The following is a 14,262-nucleotide window of genomic DNA, read 5'->3' on the forward strand; positions in this document are numbered from 1 at the left end:
CTTCTAGATGTGGGTTTTTTTTTCCAGTGGATTTGTGCAGCATATTGCACATCTCCTTTGCACTCCCCCCATAGACTTCTATGGGGACCCTGGGTGTGCAAAAGTAAAGCAAGCTGTGCAAATAACAAGCATAAATATGGAGATGTGTTTGAATCCATTTAATTCAATAGGTTCTATTCTCTGTCTCAAACGGCCGTAAATCTGGCCTTGATCTGGTTCTTTAAGGTCTCATAAGGGGCACTTAATGGGGTTAACCATATTGAATAACATGTTTAAAAATTGCAGGTACCCCAGTAACAAAGGTCTCTGAGCACCATGTTAGTGTTTGCGCCACCCCAATATATCCTGATGGAGGGAGTCAGACAATCTACAAGCTTTATAGTAGAACAGTTACAACTAATGCTCCAAACTTTGTGACATTTTTGGAAGGAATGTGCTGCTGCCCTTCCACTATGTGGAGCAGCCAGGGTGAAGGAGTGTCTGTGTGTACCTGTAAGCTCTTGAGGGGAGTCGTCGTGATGTCACTCTGATGTCAGGAAGCTTGTGCAACCTCAGAAGGAGGAGTGGAGAAGTGAGAGCAACTAGCAGATTAGACCCAAGTCGTCCAGCTGCCTGTGCCCAGCACGGGACTACTCTGCCACCCTCCTCCAGCCCAGGAATAAAGTGCCCCTTGTGCTGCACACCTGGAGGAGATCGCCCCCAGAAAGTGACAGGTAAGAGTACTGGGGAAATGCAGGAGTTTTCTCTGCAGCTGCTGCCATGCAAGGAAACTCTCCAGTGGGCTTAATGGGTTCAGCGTAGTTTTGTGTACTGTTTGCTTGATAGAGTAATGTGGAGGAGAAGGAGTTAAATGGAAATTATTTTGCCTGCAGAGCATGAAAACCCTGCTTTCTGGACCACTATGGAGAGGAATAGGTTAAGTATGCATTATTTGTAGCAGTATAGTCTCCGGTGTAAAGTAATGAGTATATATGTATATGTTACATGCATATGGCAAGTCTCCTCCACTTTCTAGACCTCTGTTGGAGGCAATGGGTGCTCAATACAGTGTACAGCTAGCTATACAGGAGCTCCAGGGCAGGAGTAGGCAGGGAGCTGCACTATGGGTTAATACATTGTTCTTACCTCTACCTGGAAAATAATTCGATTAGAAATGCATCATATGTGGAATGAGCCAGGAATGGGATATTCTTTTGTTGGCTTGCCGGCTGTCACCAAGTAGTGGTTTTCTGGCTTTAGCTAAATAAAGCTGGATCACTCTAATAATACATCCATAATACAGATCCATATTATGGACATAGATCAAAAGACGCGACATCTGTATGTCATCAATTTTTCATCGATATTTGTCTCTGGATTTGTATCACTTTCTATTGGACAAATACTGATCTGTATACACCCAATAAACAAAGAATACAAATACGGAGGCAAATACGCAAAAAAATAGGCCATGCTGCATTTTCGAAAAAAATGGCCTTGATATTAATTCTATTGATATTACAATCCCCTAGACACTAATCTAATATGGAGCAAAAATATTCTTGTCTGAAAGGGTGGTTTCACATCTGAAGTGGGGATTCAATTTTCCTGCTGCATTTGTGAAGCAGGAAAGGGGAATCCTCTGGCCAAATGTATCTATTTTATGACGGAACCGAATAGCGCCGAACAGACCTCAGTGACTGTAATGGTGTCAGTTTGGTTTCCGCTCAACTACCTGGCATTTAACGCATAGAGAGTTTTTTTCTTCCTTTATTTTGTACCGGATCTCGACAGAGCCTCCGATCGGACGTTCCAATGCAGATGTGAACCCAGCCTCAGGCTGCACTCACACAATTGGGTCGGATTCCACTTGCGAATATCTGCAGCAAAAGACCTATTAGTCATTGCGGAAATAAGTTGCAAATGCCAGCCTACGGTCAGCGTGTAGTCCGCGCGTTAGAAAACTTGCAAGCAGGGAATGAGATCAGAACATCCCATAGTCAACCGCCCAGGCTAAAATCCCTCTTTCTCTCTCTCTCTCTTTCTGTATTACCGCTGATCGTCTGCGTGGACAGCGATCGCGGAATCCGCAATTCAATTCTGGTCGTGTATGACCAAGAAGACGTTTTGCAGCATTCTAATATACTCGGTGCTACACGTCTTCTTAGTTTGTAAACAACATGATTGTTGTTTACATTCACATGTTGCAAACAGGTAAAGACCTTAATACTTCACAGTTAAAAGTTTGCAACAGTGTATCCAGATTTGGCAATCCTCAGAGATAAGCACAACAGTAGCATCAGATCTCTCTCCTCTGCTGTCACTAGATGGAAACAAGATTGTTCCCATTCACTGACAGAAAGCAGAGGACTTGAACATGGTGGGAACTTGTACCTCAGCCTGTATTTAGAAAGTTCACTATGCAATGCTTTTATATGCCGAATAGCTCTTTAGACATACAATATGCTTGACTCAAGACCTCCGTGGAGGGGAATGGGTTAAGAAGGCAGTACAGTATAGGTGGACTTGGAGGAAGTGGATTAAGCACACAGCATATTTGGGGAACCGTGGAGCAGGCAGTATATGCATGCTTGGTAGATGTGCAGGCAGTATATTCATACTTGGGGGGATAAGCAAATGTGTGGAGGGGAAGGGGTTAGCAGGTATTAGCAGTCCTGGGAAGCACAAAGGCTATAGTGTATGCTATTTATGGTTTACGCATTGCCTGCACAGAGCTTCAAACACATCCCAAACTCCCAGCAGACCCGTATACAAGCAGGCGACGTCTGCTACAAGGCGCAGCCGGTGGAGAATTTTCCACAGAGGTGGAAGATGTATGCAGCCTTAATATGGAGGGCGAATCGGGCAGGAACTACACCTAGACCGAGGGACGATATATGTGCCCACTCCCAAACATGTCTCTTAGGAGGAGGGGAGATGGATGAGCCCACACTGGTACATGCGTATTAGAAGGGGGAGATGGATCTGATATGTGTATTAGGCCAGATTCACACGAGCGTTTGCGTATTTGCGTGCACATGAGCGTAGCATTTTTGTGGAACAAACCATGCTTTTGTGCACGCACATTGGCATATTTTACTGTCCTTTTTGCACATGCATGGCATGTGCATTTACGAGTGCCAAAAAGATATGCAACGATTGAAATGGCTAATGTGTTCTTTTTCCGTAATTACACAGTGTTTCACGCATCTCCTAGCAGATTTTGCGCGCATCTGCACATGCCTATTGATTTCTATGGGGACGTTTTGTGCGAATTTTCACAGGAACATAGAGCATGCTTTGTTTTTTTGGCGCGACGAAAATGCGCAAGAAAAATACGCACATGTGAATGAACCTATTGAAATCAATGAGCTCTAGTCTGCGTATTGCGCATGCAGATTTTGTGTGCACAGATACACCGATGTGAAGTCATCCTTTACATGTATATAGAAGGAGAGGAAGTGGGATGCCCGCTCTGAGACATGTATATTAGGTGGTGGGGAGATGGATGTGCCAACTCTGATAATATTCACTAAGATTAGTGAGATGGTTGCACCCATTTCTCAAACGCCCTTCTATAAGCCCAATTTTTCTTACTCGATCAGGAGATAACTGTTAGGCCTCTTTCACACAAACGTCATTTTAACGCTCCGAAAGGCGCTCCAAAAAAATCACGACTATTACATGAACGCATAATGGTCGCAACCAAGTTGGGGCTATTATTCGCAATTTTTCACGGCTGGCTGTGGCGCCTTGCAGTGCACTGATGCCGCAGTCCTGAAATCCCTCGCTCAACAAAACAACTTTAATGACTTGAAATGCCTCACTAGAGGCATCTGTTATTGTTTAACAGCGCTAGCCGCTGTTAAACTCCCTCCCCCTCCCATTGCCAGTGACTCCCATAGGAGTCTATGGGAGCCACCAGCATTTTGCCGTCAAAAGATAGGACAAGTCCTATCTTTTGACACGAGAGAAATATCAGCGTTATTTTTGACGCATGACTTTTAGGTGCATCAAAAAATCGTTCATCTAAAAGAAGCCATAGGAAACCATCGGTTCTTTTATACGCAATTTTTTGATGCCCCTACTCTGTGTTGAAATGCCGTTCATGCGAAAGGGGCCTTAGGCTCCTTGTACACAATAAATCGATCGTTCATGCAGCCTGTTTATACAGGCAGACAAATAATTAGCAATGTCGTTCAGAATTGCGCTCGCATATTCAGTTGTTCACATTTACTGTACAAGTGAATATGAGCGACTAAACAATTGCTGTTTACATGCAACGATATGCGAACAAGCGATCGATTACTTTTATGCATGCATAAAATGAATGACGAACGAGAAGCGAAAGACATCGTCCAATCGTTAACTGCGTTTATTGTTCACATTCGCACTACCCGATGGTTTTTTGAATGATAATCGCTCCGTGTAAAAGGCGCCCCTAGCCACATCTGTTTAATGGTAGGAGCAGAGGGATAGGTGCCCATCAGATGTATTTGGCGCCACTTATCTCAAGGGACAATAGGATTGCAGCTGTCTCATGTCTGTGAATATCATTAGATCTTCAATAGTTTAGATCATGGCGGATCTTAGTAATGGCGGCACCATATAAAGTGAATAAACGCCTTCAGATTCACAGTGGAAGTGGTTAGAGTTAAACACCAAGTGACCTCATTACTTCTTGAGTTGTGTTTTTGGTCACAGTGTTTACACAAAACAGGCTGCACCTTTGTGCGTCCTACTTATCCAGACGCGACTCTGGACACCAACTGTATTTGTGCCCGTTGATTTGTATGTTCTGCTGTGTGTGTGTTAAAAATGATCTATAATGTTGACCTATAGGACCACCATTGACTCCGCCACCTATACAACTAGTCGTGTGCCGTACCACCTATGTAATCTATGGCCATGATGAGCTGCACATATGTTGTGGCTCAACAATGGAAGTGACTGCAGTGTAGATGAAGTTGTGTCATCCAGCCTCACTGTATGGGACCCCTTGCCGGATTAACAAACATAGAAAGTCTATTAACATAGTAACATAGTATGTAAGGCCGAATGAAGACAATGTCCATCTAGTCCAGCCTGTCTATCCTACCGTGTTGATCCAGAGGAAGGCAAAAAACCCCAAGGCCAGAAGCCAATTAGCCCTTTTGGGGGAAAAATTCCTTCCCGACTCCCTAATGGCAATCAGACTGTTCCCTGGATCAACCCCTAATAGTTCCTACCTGCCTATATACCAGGATTGACACTTAACCTAATATTTATATCCTGTAATATCCTTCTTCTCCAGAAAGACATCAAGTCCCCTTTTAAACTCCTCTATGGATTTTGCCATCACCACTTCCTCCGGTAGAGAGTTCCACAGTCTAACTGCTCTTACAGTAAAGAATCCCCTTCTATGTTGGTCATGAAACCTGCTTTCCTCTAATATTGTTATAGATCATCGACCACACAGGCTCAAGAGATCTAGTTTAAAAAAAGTTTTACTCAGCTGCTCCTTTAAATGACCTTGTATGACCTTGTATGTCATTAGAGAAAGTTGCAGAGCAAAGGACCAATCCCTAGTGAACAATAAGGTTATAGAGGAGTTTGCTTTTAATTGAAAGTCTTGGCAATAAAACTTTAATAACTATTGGACTGGGCATTCTGCTTTGCTGTGGCCTTGGCATGGCCTGAATAAAGCTATGTAGGACCTTGAGCAAAGCCTTCTCTGCAATGACCCAATAATGTCACCATTCTTGCTTTCAAGGAAATGCACAGCGTATTGCGCGTCCCGTTACACATTGCATGCACGTTTGCGCACCCCCATAGACGTATATTTGGGGACCTCTGGTGCACACAAAAGTAGAACACACTGCAATGTTTTTCGCATTCGGAGAAAAATAAGGAATGAGAACAAACCCATTCAAATCAATGGTATCTTTTTTCTGTGAATTGCGTATGTAAAATTTGCACGTGCAAATACACGCTTTGAAGCTGGCTGTATAGTTGCTGGGACCTGTCCTGAAAAATGTGGCGGAGGCCCCAGCTCACCTGCCTCCATGAATTTTAGATGGATGTTGATGGATCCTATTATGATCCTCAGGATTCACTGATGTTCTGATGTCTCTGTGGAGTCTTCACACCATAGCAAGGAGTGTGAATTAGAAGAGGAAGAGGCTAATTAGAGTAAACAGGCAAGTTTCAGTGTCCTGAGGGATGAAAGGTAATAGCCTGAGATGTATCATCTGCATAATTGTATGTAAATCCTCCTCTGTGTACTAATTACACTATAGACAATGGCTAACAGGGACTATTAGGGCCCTTTTACACAGGAGGACCTATCAGGCACAGATGTGCAATAGGTCATCCCAGGGTTCCTTCCATTGTGCATTGGTAGTGTAGACTTCTAATGCACCAGCCAATCAGAAAGCAGTGCACAGCGTGCATCAGGTAGTTAGAAAATTGCAGTAGCCATCTTGGACGACTAATAACAGGATTGGAAGCCTTAAAAGGACAGCAAAGAAGAACAACTGCAGGTACCATACTATACCAGGATAGTGGCTACTTACGAATAAATGAATTTGTCATTCTAGATAAACTGTCAATTAGAATGAACAGACTAGGAAGTATATAGAGTGACGTTTTTCTGATAGTCTCCATCAGAATGGACCAGATAAAAAGGATACCTCGTTTTTTTATGAGGCTAGCAAGAATAAGTCTATATTACTATATAGTCAGGAGCTAGGTTATGGTTCCTGACAGAAAGCGACCGTTTGTTTTGTTGCTTACAGGCTGGCTAATCTCTCAGCTGATGTATAGTGAGATGATGAATAGACCTAGCTAATTCGCGGAACTTAGCCCCGCCCCCATCCTGCCTCCTTTTATTGCAAATAGTGCAGAGGGGCGGAGAGGAGGCAGAGAGGGGGCGGGAGCTCAGTTCCTGCTCCTGGCTCTTCCATCCTCGACTCGTGAAAACCGAGCCGATATACGTTCGTGTGAATGCAGCCCACGGCCGCTCTCAAACACGTGTTCAGAAAACGCAGCTTGTAATCGTGGCATTTTTACCGGAATTTTGAGCCGTGTTTTTGGACACAGCTTACAGCGTGTGACGGTGCTTTTTAATGCATCCCATCATTGTGATGGATGAGGAGATGTGTTAAAAACCACGAAAACGCAAAAATAGAACAGACAGCGCTCGAAAATCATAGGGACAGCGCAGATTTGAGTAAGCTCATTAAAATCTATGGGAGTGTTGTACCGCGGTTAGTACGGCGCTCGGGACACCGCGCTAATAGCGGTAAAAAGCGGTGTGTGAGAGTGGCCTGCGGGGCTACAAACAAATGTTCATGTTCAGGAAATGCGTCATGTTTGGAAAGATTATGCCAAGGGGCAGATCATGTATGCAGCACGATATGGGTATGGGTACGGGGGAGTGTGGGGTGGAGGCCCGGGGGGGCCCCGAGCTGAACTTTTGCACTCGGGCCCCTTAGCCCTTAGGTACGCCCCTGCCTGCAGGGTTTTAAGAAACCCAGATTAGCTCAGTTAGTGACTACTGCTAGTACAGGGGGATGTTTTACCCTGTAACTGGGGTTCCCATGGATGACCCAGGTACAATGGAAAAGTAGTTTAAAAAAAAGTCAATGTGAATGACCCCCAGAGGTCTTATGGGATGTCATAGGGGACATTGATGGTTATAAATTTAAAAAAAAATCTTAAAGAATAAAATAAAAATATATGTAGAAAAGAAAAAATGACCTCCCGCCAATGCCACCCAACTGTCCTGTACTTTCATTTAGCGTCAATATACTCATTTTAAAAATAAACAACTATAAATTAAAATAAAACTAAAAAAAAAGAGAAAAGCCAGTAAAAAAATAGCCCTATATGTCGTGGGGAAAAAAAAGATACAGCAAAAATAATGTTGGTAATTGAAGAACAAAAATTAGGGCAGTAAAACCACCACATGGGTAAAATCCACAAGGGGTTAATCTCATAACCTTTTACATTGGATTCAACTATCGTCAAGGTTTCTGACCTAGTTAAGGTTTAATTACATTTACTTTACCAAACAGGTGAGCTTAAGGCCACCTGCAGACGAGTGGGTCGGATCCGGCGGTGAGAATTCTCGCCGCAGGATCCGACCCGAGCGCCTGCAGAGACGAGCGCGTACTCACCCGCGCCCGGCGGCCCTGGCTCTTTCATGTGCGCAGACCGGAGCCGGCGGCCGGGTGAGTGACGTTTCTGTGCGGGGCTCTGCTCTTCCCCTTTAGCATACATGGTCAGAGTGCGGGGCTAAGCCAGACCGGCTGCTGGCAGCACAAGTCTCTGGGACATGAGACAAGTGTGGTAAGGTATGTTTGGACAATGGATAGGGCACAGGTAACCTAGAAGTGATAAAAATCTACTTCCTAGGTAACAGACTGCAGTAAACACAACTTTGACAAACACAAGATCGTTTGATGCTCTGCCTGCCAACCTGAATGCTGGATACATAATGGGTTCCACTGCGACTCATTCCCCATTTGTAAGGGTCCTTTCCCGTGAAGCGTATGCTGATCAACAATGAGCATGTCAGTCAGCGCTAGTCTTTTGAGCAGATTGGTGCACAGAAGAGCTGCTGAGGAGAAGATGCAGCTGTGCAAGTACAGAGGGTACCGGTGTTATTACAACTGGACACAATTCCATAGTGACGGTACACGCCAAGAGAAGACACCACCGCCGCCCATTGTTCATTGTCTCAACCTTGTATTTAATGGACTCTTGCCTTACTTTGGTGGCCATGTTCCCCAGTAAAGTTTAATGAGTTCAAGATGTGTTCTTTTGTCTCAAATGCGCAGTGTTTCACGCATCTCCTAGCATATTGCACACACATTTGCGCATCCCCATTGATGTCTATGGGGACTTTCGGTGTGCAAATGTGCAGGAAAATAGAGCATGCTGTGGGGTTGTTTTGTGCAACCAAATTGCGCAGAAACACACTTACATGAGTGAACCCAATGAAATCAATGGGTTCTATTCTCTGCGTAGGTGTACCCGTGTGAATCAGGCTCAGGTTGTCAGGCCTCTGTTGCATCTATTTCATGGCACCCTTTAAACCCCCCCAGCTTACAAGTCAGTCAGGCGGTTTCATAAGTTGCCCTTTAAACACGAAGCTAACTAGGCACCTGTAAGCCTATCAGGGTGTTGCCCAGCCTTCCCTGAGCTTGCACGGACTACCTTGGTGACCACCTGGACCACCAGAAGCAATGAAATAATGACAGATAATTGTACAGTGATGGGAAACGTAAATGACTGAATTTGCAAATAGCTGGCACAGAAAAAAACAGGACTATACTGTATTTGTCTCTTTTTCCTGGGGTGGGCATAGTAGCGCATAGGACACGCTGAGGATGCCATTCATTTCTTATGTATTCTGGAAGCTATTACGTCTTCTCTCTTTCCTTTTTCCCAAGTGGAGCTTCCCTGCGCATTTTGCAGGCAGCTGCTTACATTGCTGGCCACTTCCTGAAATATGCAGGAAAACAATCAGAAACTCCAAAGAATTCCTATACTTAATGCATAGGTGATTGTATATGGAGCTATAAGGGACTTTGGAAAGGAAATTGCTGTGAAAATATTCCGCTGTAATGGAATTCTGTACCAAGGCAGAAGAGTCCTTGACCTGTTCCTCAACCCCTCGAGCTGGAAAGCCCCCCCAGAGTCAGGGGCAAGTGGTCTCCACTCAGCAAAGCTTACGGAGCCCTGTCTTTGCTTTATTATCTCCTTCTGCTGCCATCACTGTAGAAGGAAGAGATGGCCACATTTGTTAACCTTCCACATAGAACTCCGTACCGAGGCAGAAGAAGGGCCATGACCTATTTTCCAGCCCTCTAAACCAGATGGTGAGCAGCCCCCTGAACTCAGAAGTCTCAGTTTAGCCAGGTTGCAGGAAAAAGGGAAACCTGATAGCCACACAATCCCCCATTGATCCCCAGGTAGGACACTAATAAGGGCATCGCACCCTAAGTGACAAACAATGTGCAAAGGGAACACGCGGTGACATTTAGTGTATTTTCACATGTTGCGGATTCTTTGCTGGCTTTCAGCAGCTGAAAATCTGCACTGGATCTACAGTTTTAATTGGACTGTCTGAATACACCCCACGGCCATATGCAAGTTAGATGTGAGATTCAAGGGCGTAAATTGCATATATGGCACACAGACACGTGGCAATGTGCAGCCCGATCCCCAGTGGACATTGCATGTCTGATTCTCGTCTGTCATATGGATGAAAACCGGACATGCTGCGGGGTTGTTTTATGCATAGTCCTTTGGTCAATGTGAAGAAGCACCTGTGTGGATTGTCTAATTGGCTATAATGGGTTTGTGTGCTGTCCGTGAATCTTAGGGCTCGTTCTCTCAAGGGACTTAATCACTCCAAAATTCTGCAATTAAAAACGCACGCAGATATCTGCACCATTTAGGTCCTATAGCATACCTAAAATGCCCTAAAATAACCTTTCCAGGCCCAACCTCTGGAAGCCAAAGCGCTCTCTCCTTTCACAGGAGCTGTTTGCTCAGTTTAACCCTCGGATTTCAACAAGTGTAATGTTACATCTTCACTAACTTACTGGTTATTGTGTCTCTTCTTAGTTACAGATTTGTTGACCAAGCTCAGTAATGCGCAGTCATGTGTTACTCCCTTGCCAATGACAGGCGCTGTGGTATTCCTCGGCCCTGGCACATCTGGGAGACAACCTTTGAAAAGCTCCTGGGACTTGAAGGGTTACTTTTTCATGAGCTAAGCGTGATTTGCAGATGGGGAACAATATGTTTGCTGTCTGCCTGGGTAGTGTGAATAATCTGTTATCAGCTGCTCATATACATCAGGTTGTACGCCGCCAGCAGACTCCTACATCAGGTTATACGCCATTAGCAGACTCCTACATCAGATTATACGCCACCAGAAGATGCCTACATCAGGTTATACCCCACCAGCAGACGCCTACATCAGGTTATACGCCACCAGCAGACGCCTACATCAGGTTATACGCCACCAGCAGACGCCTACATCAGGTTATACCCCATCAGCAGACGCCTACATCAGGTTATACCCCACCAGAAGATGCCTACATCAGGTTATACGCCACCAGAAGATGCCTACATCAGGTTATACGCCATTAGCAGACTCCTACATCAGGTTATACGCCATTAGCAGACTCCTACATCAGATTATACGCCACCAGAAGATGCCTACATCAGGTTATACCCCATCAGCAGACGCCTACATCAGGTTATACGCCACTAGAAGATGCCTACATCAGGTTATACCCCATCAGCAGACGCCTACATCAGGTTATACGCCACCAGCAGACGCCTACATCAGGTTATACCCCATCAGCAGACGCCTGCATCAGGTTATACCCCACCAGCAGACGCCTACATCAGGTTATACCCCAGCAGCAGACGCCTGCATCAGGTTATACCCCACCAGCAGACGCCTGCATCAGGTTATACCCCACCAGCAGACGCCTACATCAGGTTATACCCCACCAGCAGACGCCTGCATCAGGTTATACCCCACCAGCAGACGCCTACATCAGGTTATACCCCAGCAGCAGACGCCTGCATCAGGTTATACCCCACCAGCAGACGCCTGCATCAGGTTATACCCCACCAGCAGACGCCTACATCAGGTTATACCCCACCAGCAGACGCCTGCATCAGGTTATACCCCACCAGCAGACGCCTGCATCAGGTTATACGCCACCAGCAGACGCCTGCATCAGGTTATACCCCACCAGCAGACGCCTGCATCAGGTTATACCCCACCAGCAGACGCCTGCATCAGGTTATACCCCACCAGCAGACGCCTGCATCAGGTTATACGCCACCAGCAGACGCCTACATCAGGTTATACCCTACCAGAAGACGCCTACATCAGGTTATACGCGATCAGCAGACGCCTACATCAGGTTATACGCCACCAGCAGACGCCTACATCAGGTTATACCCCACCAGCAGACGCCTGCATCAGGTTATACCCCACCAGCAGACGCCTGCATCAGGTTATACGCCACCAGCAGACGCCTGCATCAGGTTATACGCCACCAGCAGACGCCTGCATCAGGTTATACCCCACCAGAAGACGCCTACATCAGGTTATACGCGATCAGCAGATGCCTACATCAGGTTATACCCCACCAGAAGACGCCTGCATCAGGTTATACCCCACCAGCAGACGCCTGCATCAGGTTATACCCCACCAGCAGACGCCTGCATCAGGTTATACCCCACCAGCAGACGCCTGCATCAGGTTATACCCCACCAGCAGACGCCTGCATCAGGTTATACCCCACCAGCAGACGCCTGCATCAGGTTATACCCCACCAGCAGACGCCTGCATCAGGTTATACCCCACCAGCAGACGCCTGCATCAGGTTATACCCCACCAGCAGACGCCTGCATCAGGTTATACCCCACCAGCAGACGCCTGGTTCCTGTTGTAGTTTTCGTTGCTCTTGTAGTTTTCACAGGCAAAACACATTCATCTGTAAAAACCGCAGTAAAAACATTTGCTGTTGTTCCAGTGTGGTTTTATCCGCACATCAACCATAAGCAAGTGAATGTACCCTCAGGATATGTAGTCTTCCTTTTCATGTGGCAGAATCGCTACAGGCATTCCACAGTGGAATAGCCACAGTATTGGGTCGTTCACATGGACGATTTTGCGCAGCTAAGTTACATACGCAAAAAAGTCACGACAAATGGAACCAACCTTCAATGTAAACGTTCAGGTGAACGAATTTTATGCGCGCTTAAAAAAATAGGACATATGCGCTGCCTCTCTATCTCTCTCTCTTCTCTTCTCTCTCTTCTTCCTTCTTCTCTGCTCTTCTCCTTTCTCTTCTCTCCTCTTCCACTCTCTCTTCTCTCTTTTCTTCTCTTCTCCTCTCTCTTCTTTCTCTTCTCTGCTCTTCTCTCCTTTTTCTTCTCCTCTCTCTTCTTTCTCTTCTCTGCTCTTCTGTCCTTTTTCTTCTCCTCTCCTCTTGTACTCTTTCTTCTCTCCTTTTTCTTCTCCTCTCCTCTTGTACTCTTTCTTTTCTCTTTTCTTCTCTTCTCTGCTCTTCTCCTCTCTCCTTCTCTATTCTCTCTTCTCCTTTCTTTTCTCTTCTCTCTTCTTCTCTCTCCATGTGAATGAGCCCTAAGGGTGCCTACCCACTAGCGTTTTTTTAAGGCTGCGGTATTGCTGCATTTTTTAAATGCAAATATCAATGGGACTTTCTAATGTTAAAAACGCATTGCACAAAAATCGCAAGTTTGCGTTGCTGCGATTTTCCTGCGATGCATTTTTAACATTAGAAAGACCCATTGGCATTTGCATTAAAAAAAACACTGCGATATCGCTGCGTTAAGAAAACGCTAGTGGGTAGGCACCCTAAGGGCGCCCACCCACTGGCGTTTTTTTTTTCTTTGCGTTTTTTCTCAAGAGCAATTAGTTTTGAATGTGTTCCTGTCCACTGGCGGTTTTTTTTTCGGTCCGTTGCGTTTTTTAACATAGGAACTGTCAGTTGCATATGTGTTCTCGTAATGCACCCATGAATGTCAATGGAAATGGCGCGAAAAAGCCGCGAAAATGCTGCAAAAAACGCCGCGGAAAACGCTGCGTTTTTCACGCACAGAAATCGCAAACGCCAGTGGGTGGGCGCCCTAATTCTGCAATAATTCCACGGTGGCCAGATCCACACTTCGCCCGGATTCACACAAGCATATGCATGAGTGTAGCGTGTTTGGCAGGACGAATGTTGCTTTGTGGCATGCGCATCAAAGAATTTTACTGTATTTATTAGATGCGCAAGTCATGCACAATTGCGCGCAAAAAAAAGTGACGATGCTTCTAGCCATAATTAGTCTAATGAGTTCCAGATGTGTTCTTTTTCCTGCGCAATTATGTAGCTTTCCACACATCTCCTACCGTATTTTCCACGCATTTGCACATCCCCATTGCTTTCTATAGGACCTTTGGTTTGCAAATACACAAAGCATGCTGCTTTGTTGTTTTTTTGCGTGACCGAAATACATGCGCAAAATACACAAATGTGAACAAACCTATTGAAATGCATGGTTTCTATTTTCTGCATGTTGTGTGCGACAATATGCCCCTAAATAGTGCAGATTTGGCCACGTTTTCACTTGTATAACAGCTGCGAAATTCAACTCAAGTGGAAAAAAACACTGCATTCAGATGTTTATTTATAGGTGAGCTGCGCATTTCCACAGCAGCTATGCAAATGCTGAGCTGCGTATGTGCATATGGAT

At 45.4% G+C, this 14,262-nt stretch overlaps 1 protein-coding gene across 1 annotated transcript in view; it reads left to right on the forward strand.

Moving 5' to 3' along the window:
- The first annotated feature begins 541 nt into the window (after positions 1-541).
- GPRC5C (G protein-coupled receptor class C group 5 member C) overlaps positions 542-14,262 on the forward strand; it is a 31,702-nt gene continuing 17,981 nt past the window's right edge. Inside the window, exon 1 of the mRNA XM_066587632.1 lies at positions 542-713. The gene's annotated coding sequence lies outside the window, so the exon portion shown is untranslated. The remainder of the gene's footprint in view (positions 714-14,262) is intronic.

The sequence above is a fragment of the Eleutherodactylus coqui genome, chromosome 13 (assembly GCF_035609145.1).
Source record: "Eleutherodactylus coqui strain aEleCoq1 chromosome 13, aEleCoq1.hap1, whole genome shotgun sequence".
In the NCBI taxonomy this organism is placed as follows: Eukaryota; Metazoa; Chordata; class Amphibia; order Anura; family Eleutherodactylidae; genus Eleutherodactylus; species Eleutherodactylus coqui.